The sequence below is a fragment of the Indicator indicator genome, chromosome 7, assembly GCF_027791375.1.
Source record: "Indicator indicator isolate 239-I01 chromosome 7, UM_Iind_1.1, whole genome shotgun sequence".
NCBI classification, from domain to species: domain Eukaryota; kingdom Metazoa; phylum Chordata; class Aves; order Piciformes; family Indicatoridae; genus Indicator; species Indicator indicator.
Window position 1 is genome coordinate 33097261 of NC_072016.1, and position 10379 is coordinate 33107639.

Genomic DNA, 10379 nt, shown 5'->3' on the forward strand with positions numbered 1-10379 from the left:
GTAACTGAGCATCTAAACTACTTGCTTGAAAACCAAGGTGAATACCTCTGGCTGTGATGTGGTTAAATTGAGGGCCATGGTCTCTCAGATATGCAACGTTAGCCCTGGAAGGTTTGCAGCAGGCAGCAGGAGAGCCATCACATCTGTGGTTCCTGCGTTCCTCAGACCTTTTACCACAGCCTTAACCACGAGCTTTTTGTCTCTGATTTAGACATAAAAGTAGAGATATCTCCACTATATCCCAAAGGGCAGAGATCACACAGCTGTGAAATAGAAAGAAATCTAAGCTCTTACCTGGAATTCTCCGATTTAGGGGCATTTTTGAGATTTAGCCTCCTACTGGGAAGTGGAGATTTGCTTCTTAAAAATGTGACTCATCTCTTCTGTGCTGAGAAAGACTGAAACCTGCCTATCTTCTTTCTCAGCACTAAAATGCAATTTCTCAGCATGTTGTGCTGTGGTCTGCACAAGTAAGGTCTAACTACTAGTAGGCATGGATTGCTGTTTTCAGTCCCAGCTTTCAACTTCTTCAACTGCACTGGTACAAACTATGCTGTGTTGGGCTAGACATCATAGAATCATAGAATCAAGAAGGTTGGAAGAGTCCTCAAAGATCATCGAGTTCAACCTGTCACCCTAAACCTCATGACTATCTAAACCATGGCACCAATGCCACGTCCAATCCAGTCAGGCCATTAGGTATTGGTCATGCAGCAGCTCTGTCCTGCTCTTCCTGATTCTTGTTGCCTTTCTCTAAATCTTTTCCAGTCTCATGGCCTTTGTTTTGTGGGATGGAACATATCTAACCTGTCTATCTCATTGGATTATATTCTGTTATTTGTTTTCCTTCATTCTTTGCCCAGTATTTGATTCACTTTTCTGACACCTGTTGAGTGCTGAGCTGAAAATCCTGAAATCTCAACTCTGGCGTTGTTTAGCCTGGAGAAGAAGAGGCTGAGGGGAAACCTTCTTGCTCTTTACAACTCCCTGAAAAGAGGTTGGAGTGAGGTGGCAGTCAGACTTCTCCCAAGGATCAAGCAACAGAAAAAGGTGAAATGATCCCAGGTTGTACCAGGGGAGGTTTAGGTTGGACATCACAAAAAATTTCTTCCCCAAAAGGGATTTCAAGCACCAGAAGAGGCTGCCCAGAAAAATGGAGTCACCACCCCTAGAGGGATTTAAAAGATGTGTAGATGTGGTACTGAGGGACATAGCTTAGCAGTGACCTGGCAGTGCTGGGTGAATGGTGGGACTTGATGATCTTCCATCATTCCATCATCCATTGGTCTCTTCCAATCAAAACAATTCTATCAATCTGTAAAGGCAATGTCTAGGCTGAACCCCAGAGTCCTTAGGAAATTAAGCTGTAGATTCATTATAATGAGTGATTTTCTTTGAAGTTCCTATAATTAGGATATCATCCATCTTTCAGTGGCTTTATTAGCACTGACAGCTTCCTTGGGGCTGTAGACAGGCCAAGCACCAACGCGTTGATGTATTGCCCTGTTCTGCAAAAGTCTGGGAGCAGTTCCCCTTCCTTCAGTTTCTCTGCACTGAGTGACACTTCTCAAATAGTCCTGCTTGGAAGAAGGGAGCAAGGGGAGATGAATCTCACCCTTAAAATACAAAAATGTATGTGAATACTGTCTGAATAACCCAGAGATAACTGGGTCACCGCTGCAGGAGCTCCAACATTGTGTGAAATGTCCCTCAGGAGAAGCTGTCACAACATAGGGCTCTTTGCTGCAGGAGCAATGGTCTGGAGAGATCACTCACATCTTCAGGGAGGACCTGGGAAAGCACAGGAAGCTGCTATTTATTATTATTATATTATTATTATAATATTATTATTATTATTACCATTATTATTATTATTACTATTATTATTACAATTATTATTGTTACTCCTACTACCATTATTATTATTACTACTACTACCACTATTATTATTACATAGGGCTTCACAGGTGAAGTTCTGCTTTTTAAAAAAGCTTTAACTGGTAAAGGAGATGGTTGAGTCCTCATCCCTAGAGGTGTTGACTAAAAGATACAGAGATGTGGTGCTGAAGGACATGGTTTAGCAGAAGCCTTTGTAGAGTTAGAGAATGATTGGACTTGTTCTTAAAGATCTTTTCCAACTTAAATGATTCTGTGATTCTATGATTCTAACTTACTGAAACAGAGATGAAACCACCTTCTGCAAATATAATAAAAGCAGTGACAGTTTCTGCAAGTAAATATTATGTTGCAAGGCAAATTGTTCCTTTGAATGATACTATGTAAGAAATTATGTATGGCATCACAAGCATATACATATACAGCATGGATAATCCTAAATAAAATCTAACATATGCTGGGCAGAAGCAATGAAACAAGAAAAATTACTTGGTTTTAAAATTTTTGATCACTTGGAAAGCCAAACCAAAGAAGGGGATAAAGGTTGGTGAAGTTTCCAACCAAAAAGCCTTTGATTTAGAATAGCTTCAGAAAATTTCTAAAACACTGGATATTAAGTTTGGAGGGTGTTCTTGCTTGTTTGTTTGTTTGTTTGTTTTTCTAGTCTCTTTCTAAGAAAAGCAGACATTTCTTATTCAGAAAAGATTACTTTGACACTGGAGGATCACAGAATGCCAGCATGGTAGTGGTTAGAAAGGACCTCTGGAAATCTTCCAGTCCAACCCTCTACCTACAGCAGAGTCACCCAGAGCAGGTGGCCCAGCATCACAATGTCCCAGTGGGTTTGGAGTCTCTGTAGAGAGACTCCACAACCTCTCTGGGCAGCTGCTCCAGGGCTCCAGCATCCTCAGAACAAAGAAGTTCCTCCTTCAGGTGGAACCTCCTGGATTCTGGTTTGTGCCCATTGCCCCTTGTCCTGTCACAGGAAACCACTGACAAGAGTCTGGCTGCATCCTCTTGACCCCCACTCTTTAGCTCTTGCTGAGCATTGAGGAGATCCCCTCTCAGTCTTCCCTTCTCCAGGCTAAACAACCCCAGGTTTCTCAGCCTTTCTTCCCCTCAGCATCTTTGTATCCCTCCTTTTCACCACTGAAAAGAGTCTGGCCCCATCCTCTTGACACCTGCCATTTAGACACTGAGAAGATCAAAGATGCATTTCAAGGTGCATAGAAAATGCAAAGGAATACGACTCCACTGGGCATCAGGGTCTTGATGTGTGTTGAATGAAGTTCTCTTCTCTTACATCCATCTTTCTTCTGTGCTGCTGACTTGTAGAATTGTATTTATGCCCTAGAAGCATAAATCTGAATATGCCAATATTCACTCTTATATGTCTGGTGATTAGTGTGAGACCTTAGTATCTAGAATTAGACTGAAAATACTTCTTTAGAAGTGCCACTAATCTCCATGATCACCTTGTATTTTCCTAGGATTTTATCTTAACTGATTTCTGGAGAAGAGAAGGCTCTGGGAAGACCTTATAGTGGCTTTCAGTACCTGAAGGGGGCTATAGGAAAGCTGAAAAGGGACTTTTTACAAGGACTTGTAGTGATGGGATGAGGGGGAATGGATTTAAGATAGAAGAGGTTAGATTTAGGTTGGATGTTAGGAAGAGATTCCTTACAGTGAAGGTGGTGAGACACATTCCCCAGGGAGGTTGTGGATGCCCCCTCCCTGGAAGTGTTCAGGGACAGGTTGGATGAGGGCTTGAGCAACCTGGTCTAGCAGAAGGCCCATGGCAGGGGCTTGGAACTAGATGATCTTCTCAGCATTTACCTCTTCTAATATCGGGAACTAGCCATGAAATCTTTTCCAGTGTATGCCTAACCAGCCAACTGCTCTGTGCTGCACACTCTGCTGATTTCCAAGGTGTCCAGAGATGATGGGGTATTGATTACAGCACCTAAAATTTCCATGCAGTTCGAGTAATGCTTTTTCTTTAGTTTTTGGGGTTTGGTTTGTTTGTTTATTTGTTTTCCTCAGAGAGGAGGATAAAATGCAGTATTCTCCCTCCCTCAGGAGGAGGGCGAAAAAACAGGCAAAGGGAATGCTGGTGGTGCTGCTACTACGAAGGAGTCTGCTGCCCTCTCGTGGATCCTGAGACGAACAGCCAGGAGGAATCAGAATCCCAGCGTGGCAGGGGCTGGAAACGACCTCGGGACATCATCCAGTCCAATACTCCTGCAGGGTCAGCCTCAGCAGGTTGCCCAGGATCACAGTTCCCAGGTGGGTTTGGAATCTCTCCAGAGAAGGAAAGTCTATAGTCTCTCTGGGCAGCCTGCCCAGTGCTCTGGCACCCTCACAGCAAAGAAGTTTCTCCTCAAGTTCAAGTGAAACGTCCTGTGTTCCAGTTTGTACCCATAGCCTCTTGTCCTATCTGCTAGGCAGGAAAGTGGCTGATGGGCAGCTGAGAGGATCCCCCCCTTTTTTTACAGCAAAAGTCTCTTGCAAGGCAGATGCTTTCCCAGTTTACATCGTACCTCTGCAGCTTTCCTAGTGTGTTATAAAACAGGTAACACCATTTTAGGTGATGTGGGAGTGTTAGGTGAGCTCATGAAGAGAAAAGGTGTTTGAGTAGTGAAAAGTACAACTGATGTCAGTGATTTTTGAAAACCTGGTACCACATGGGTCTCACAGGTTTGCTTTCCTGTGTATTTTCATGCCATAATTCCTTTGGCTGCTGGCTCAGAGGATCCACTTAGAGAAGAAACTCAGAGAAAAAGCAGTTCTGCATTTTAGACTTTATAGCAGCCTTCCAGTGCTTAGAGGAAGCCTGCAGGAAAGATGGAAAGGGAATCTTTATCAGGGAGTGCAGCGATAGGACGAGGGGTAACAGGTTTAAACTGGAAGAGGGGAGATTTTGGTGAGATGGAAGGAAAAAATTCTTCACTGTTGGGGTGATGAGGCAATGGAACACGCTGCCCAGAGATATTGTGGATGATCCCTCCATGGAAGTGTTCAAAGTCAGGTTGGATGGGGCTTTGAGCAAACTGATCTAGTGGAAGGTATCCCTGTCCATGCCAGGGTGCTTGGAACTAGGTTATATTTAAGGTCCTCTTCAACCTAAACTATTTATGGCCTCAAGTTGCACCAAGGGAGGTTTAGGTTGGACATTACAAGAAACTTCTTCACTCAAAGGGTTCTCAAACACTGGAATCCTCATTTCTGGAAATGTTTAAAAGAGGCAGAAATGTGGTGTTGAGGGACATGATTTAGCACCAGACTTGGTAGAATTAGATAACTAGGATTAGACTTGATAATTGCTCTAGGCAAGCAGTTGGACTTTATGATCTTAAAGGTTTCTTCCAACCTCAATAGTTCTATAATCTTAAAGGTCTTTTTCAACCAAAATGATTCTATGATTCTATAACTATATTCTATTGTTGCACTTAGTGTGACAAAAGCTAACCTCAAAGGAGATTGGAGCAGGGTGTGGGTCAGTTTCTTCTCACAGGCAAGAAGTGACAGGACAAGAGGAAATGGCCAAGGGAAGTCCAGGTTGGATATTAGGAAAAATTTCTTCACAGGCATTGGAACAGGCTGCCCAGGGAGGTGGTAGAGTCACCGTCCCTGGAGGTATTTAAAAGATGTGTGGATGTGTTGCTGAGGGACATGGTTTAGTGGTAGTGGCTTAGCAGTAGTGGTGAGATTGTGAGATGTAGGTGAGTGGCTGGGCTTGATCTCAAAGGTCTCTTTCAACTTCAACAGTTCTATGATTCTGTGATCATGAGGTGACACTGCTGTGTTTTCCTGTGGTGCTTCTGGTTTCAGCTGTCTCCTTTTGCCCTGCATCCAAACCTGCCACAGAGCTGCAAGACTAATATTTACTTTTAATTCTCTGATGCTCCTGTAGTAAAGCTCACTACGGTGTTGGCAATACCGCGCTTGATTTAGAGCATTGATTGTTAATTCTGGCCCTTCTCCTACCAGCAGAGGTTTTTATATAGCAGGAGCTGGATGACTCTTTAGCAGAATAGCTCCTGGGGGACAGGGATTGGTTTTATCGACTAAGTCTCTTTGCCTGTGGGTTCTTTTCTCTGTAATTGTGAAGTTAACTAGCTTCTGCCGTGCTGTCAAGTAGATCTGCTTGCATCAAAAGTGATTGCACTGCCCTGCTGTGAGGTTTGCATTGTGTCTTATTAAACATTTTCAGCTGCTGCTAAACATGAAGGTGACTGAAATTTACCAGGTGTTGTGTTTTGAAAGAAAGGAGAAAAAAAAAGCTGCTTTTATTTAGCATTCCCACAGTTGTTGGATTTGTAACTTCTGTGTGGTGTGAAACTTTTGGAGGGAACCATAGAGCTCAAAAGAGATCTTGAATAAAAAGGAAGCAGAGCTTCCAAGGTGGAAATGTATTATCAGGTAATGGTACAGCTGATTATTCTAAAATCTGTTAGTTCAAGCTAGTTAGTCTGCTGCTAAAATATATCCCTCAGCATCATGCTTACCCATTGTTAAAATACTTCCAGGGATGATGATACTCTCTTTCAGGGATAAAAAATAAAGAGAACATATTTGATGCCCATCAGAGTGGGGATGAGAGAGGAGCTGCTGGCTGCCTTGCTGGATAATCTTCCTCTTGTTCCCCTCCAGCTTTGCAATAGCTGTAATGAGTGATGGGTTCCCAAGCATGTTACCAAATAAGAGCTTGCAGCATGGAGAATTCACCCTGCTAAATTCTGTGCACGCAGAGCATTGGAGATGCCCAGACAGTGATCTCAGCTCTCCACCGTGATGAGTGGTGGGTGCTGCTGTCCAAAGTCACACCCAGACACCAAGGCCACTGAGCGTCCTGCTTGCTGGCTCATTGTGCTGGTTCCCTTCATAGATTCATAGAACTAACTCTTGAGGCTGGAAGAGACCTTTGAGATCAAGGCCAACTACTCTCCTAGAGCTCACAATCTCACTGTGACTAAACCACATTCCTCAGCACTACATCTTCATGTCTTTTGAATACCTCCAGGGATGGTGACTCTACCAACTTCCTGGGCAGCCTGTTCCAACACCTGAGAATCATTACTGTGACGACCTTTCTTCTAATATCCAACCCGAATCTCCCCTGGCACAATTGGAGGCTGTTTCCTCTTCTCCTGTCACTTGTTGCATGTGAGAAGAGACCAACCCCCACCCTGCCTCAACCACCTGCAACACAGTTGTAGAGGGTGATGAGGTTTCCCCTCAGCCTCCTCTTCTTTAAGACTAAACAACCCTAATTTCCTCAGCTGTTCCTCAAAGGACTTGTGTTCAAGGCCCTTCACCAGCTTAGTCACTCTTTGGACATGCTCCAGCACCTCAATGTCCTTCTTGCAGTGAGGGACCCAAAACTGAACAGGAGCCAAAACTGCTTCTGGCCCTGTTCAATCCACATCTCATGTTTTCTCATCAAAAGCTCTTGAAGGGTCACCATGATGAGCCAGGCAGGAAGCAGAAGCCCTGCATGAACTCCAGCTCAGTTTTGCTGTTTCCTAGCCACCTTCAAAGCAGGTGTGCTTGGCAACGTAGCATGTTACACACATTCTTCCTCAGCAAGCTTGGAACTGGGACCCTGGATGCTGGAGGGAAGATTCATTTTTTCAGCTGGTTTCAGCTTGGATCCTTCCTTCGACCTAATCAGACCCAGCTCCTGGTGAAAGCAACACAGTTCAACTACTGGCAAGTGATGAATGTGTAAAATTACCCAGGATTTAGATAAGATGGGAACTTGATTTTTCTTTCAAGAGTGCATCAAGCTGACAGTGCAAGCTTTTTCCCTTTTTACCTAAGGGTGAACTGCCAGAATTTGTCCTCATTAGGAGGGTAAGTGCACTGAACACAGCTCCATTCATTTCAAAGTCTACCTGGCTGGCAAGAGCCTGACCAATTCTTTTTTTTATATATCCTAAAACCTAAGGGCAAAGTTGGGTTACATTGGATTGTAATTTATTTATTATTCCTTTTTCTTCTGTTTTCTGGTAGAACTGGCTGTAACCCAGACTCACAGTCCCCTCTTACTGAGGATATCTGGTTTGGGTTCCTGTTTGTACATGCCATTTGTGTGCCTGTCAGAGCCAGCCTTGTTCTGGATGGCTTCTGGGCAGTCTGTTCTCTTGGGAGACAGGTAGAACCATAGAATCAGAATCTGTTTTATTTGGAAGAGACCCCTAAGATCGTCAAGACCAACTGTTAACTCAGTACTGCCATGTCCCCCACTAAACCATGACCCTCAGCACCAGTGCTGTTTAAAACCTTTATCAATGACATAGTGGAATTGAGTGCACCCTCAGAATGTTTGTGAATGACACCAAGGTGAGTGGTGCAGTTGACACACAGAGGGATGGGATGCTATCCAGAGAGACCTGGACAGGCTCAAGAAGTGGACATCTGTGAACCTCAAGTCCAAACAGAAGGTTCTGCAACTCAGTCAGGGCAATCCTCAGTATCGATACAGGCTGGGGGATGAAGGGCTAGAGTGCAATCCTGTGGAGAAGGACTTGGGGTTGCTGCTGGCTAAAAAGCTGGACATAAGCCAGCAATGTGTGCTCATAGGCCAGACCCAGCTGTTTCCTGGTTGGTGGGCAGCAGGTGGAGGGAGGGGATTCTGTCCCTCTGCTCTGCTGAGACCCCACCTGCAGTGCTGGGTCTGCCTCTGGAGGTCTCAGCACAGGAGAGACATGGACCAGGGGGCCAGAGCAGGGCCAGAGGAGGTGACAACAGTGATGGGAGGGCTGGAAGCCTCTGCTGTGAGGCCAGACTGAGAGATTTGGGGTTGTTCAGTCTGGAGAAGAGAAGGCTCTCAGGGGACCTGCTGGTGGCCATTCAGTGCTTAAAGGGACCAATGAGAAAGCCAGGGGGACACTTTTTAGCAGGGTCTGTTGTGACAGGACAAGGGATGATGATTTTAAACTGAAAGAGGAGAGATTTAGACTCAAGGGTAGGAAGAAATTCTTTACAGTGAGGGTGGTGAAACAGTGGCCCAGGTTGCCCAGGGAGGTGGTGGAAACCCTATCTGTGGAACCATTTGAAGTCAGGTTGTTTGGGGCTCTGGGCAAACCACTCTAATTGAAGATGTCCCTGCTGAATGCAGGGGGATTGGACTAGGTAGACATTTAACCCAAACCAGTCTGTGATTACAATTTGATATTGTTTTTTTTCAGTGCTGTAATGACTTTTGATCTGTAGTTCATATCAAAGCAGTTGTTCTCTCACCACTCAATGACGTTCCAGCAACATGTGTCTCCTCTGCTTTGCAGCCCCACGTATCAGCAGGGAAGAAGGTTTCTTTAGACTTCCAGACTGTTTGTTAACAGTCATGAGTTCAAATAGGCACAGGGAAGTGGGGAAAGGGGATTTCTTTTCCCCCTAGCTATTGCATGGCAATTAGTACTTCAACACAACAGAAATGCCCAAGCAAAGGTAAGCCACTGCTTATCAAAGCAGGAGCCCTTGCTCCTCTCCTATTTATTCCGTTACAACAACTTCATTTCTCTGTGAGCAAGAGCCTGATATTGGTGTAATTGCATTGTGTGATGGATGCTGGCTGAGCCCAACAGTGACAGATGCATGCTGAAACTGTGTGAAATTTTTTGCAGCCAAAGCAAAACTGGCAAATGTTTGGCTTTCTGCCAGCTTCGCTCACGGGCACACAGGCTCTGACAGTCTGACTGCAATGTTTACAGCACTGAGAAGCAGTTCCAGGCATGGTTCTTGTCAGCAGTGGAGAACAGACAACATCTCTTATTTTGTTGACCTATGTTGCCCCTCAAGCCTTAGAAAACCCTCTTCCTATTATTTTCACTTTACTCTCATCATACCCTTAGTCAAATGCTTAGGCAGGATGGTTAAGTCCTCTGATCTGATGCCTTTCAAAGAGCACAGCTTCATATTGAGCACTTTAATGCTGAAACTTTATTTTTGGAGATAAATAATAGGTCCCCTCGTGCTCCACCTCTGGAGGGTGACAGAGCACTGAAACAAGCTTCTCTGGAGAGGTTGTGGAGTCTTCTTTGGAAACTTTCTAAACCTGCCTGGACATGATCCTGTGCAACCTGTTGTGGGTGACCCTGCTTTAGCAGGGGGATTTGACTTGATGATCTCCAGAGGTCCCTTCCAAACCCCACCATTCTGTGATTCTGCATCTTCTCCTGTTCTCTTCAGAAATGTGTTTTGTTTTTTTTTCTTTTGTCCAAGAGCATCTCTTGCACCACAGGACAATCACCAAGCATGACTGAAAATAACATTCTTAAGGAAAACCATATCAGAAAAAATTGTTCTGCTAACTGAAGAGGCATGGAGAGAAGGAGCAGAAGGTGCTGACTGCTGTTTTGGATGGTGCTCTTCTCCTGGGGGATGTGCTCTAAGCATGATTTTGCATGGTGGCATCTGTCCTAAGGTCATGTTTGTCTCCTCACCTTCCCTTGGTGGAGCAGGGACTGAGCTCCCCACTT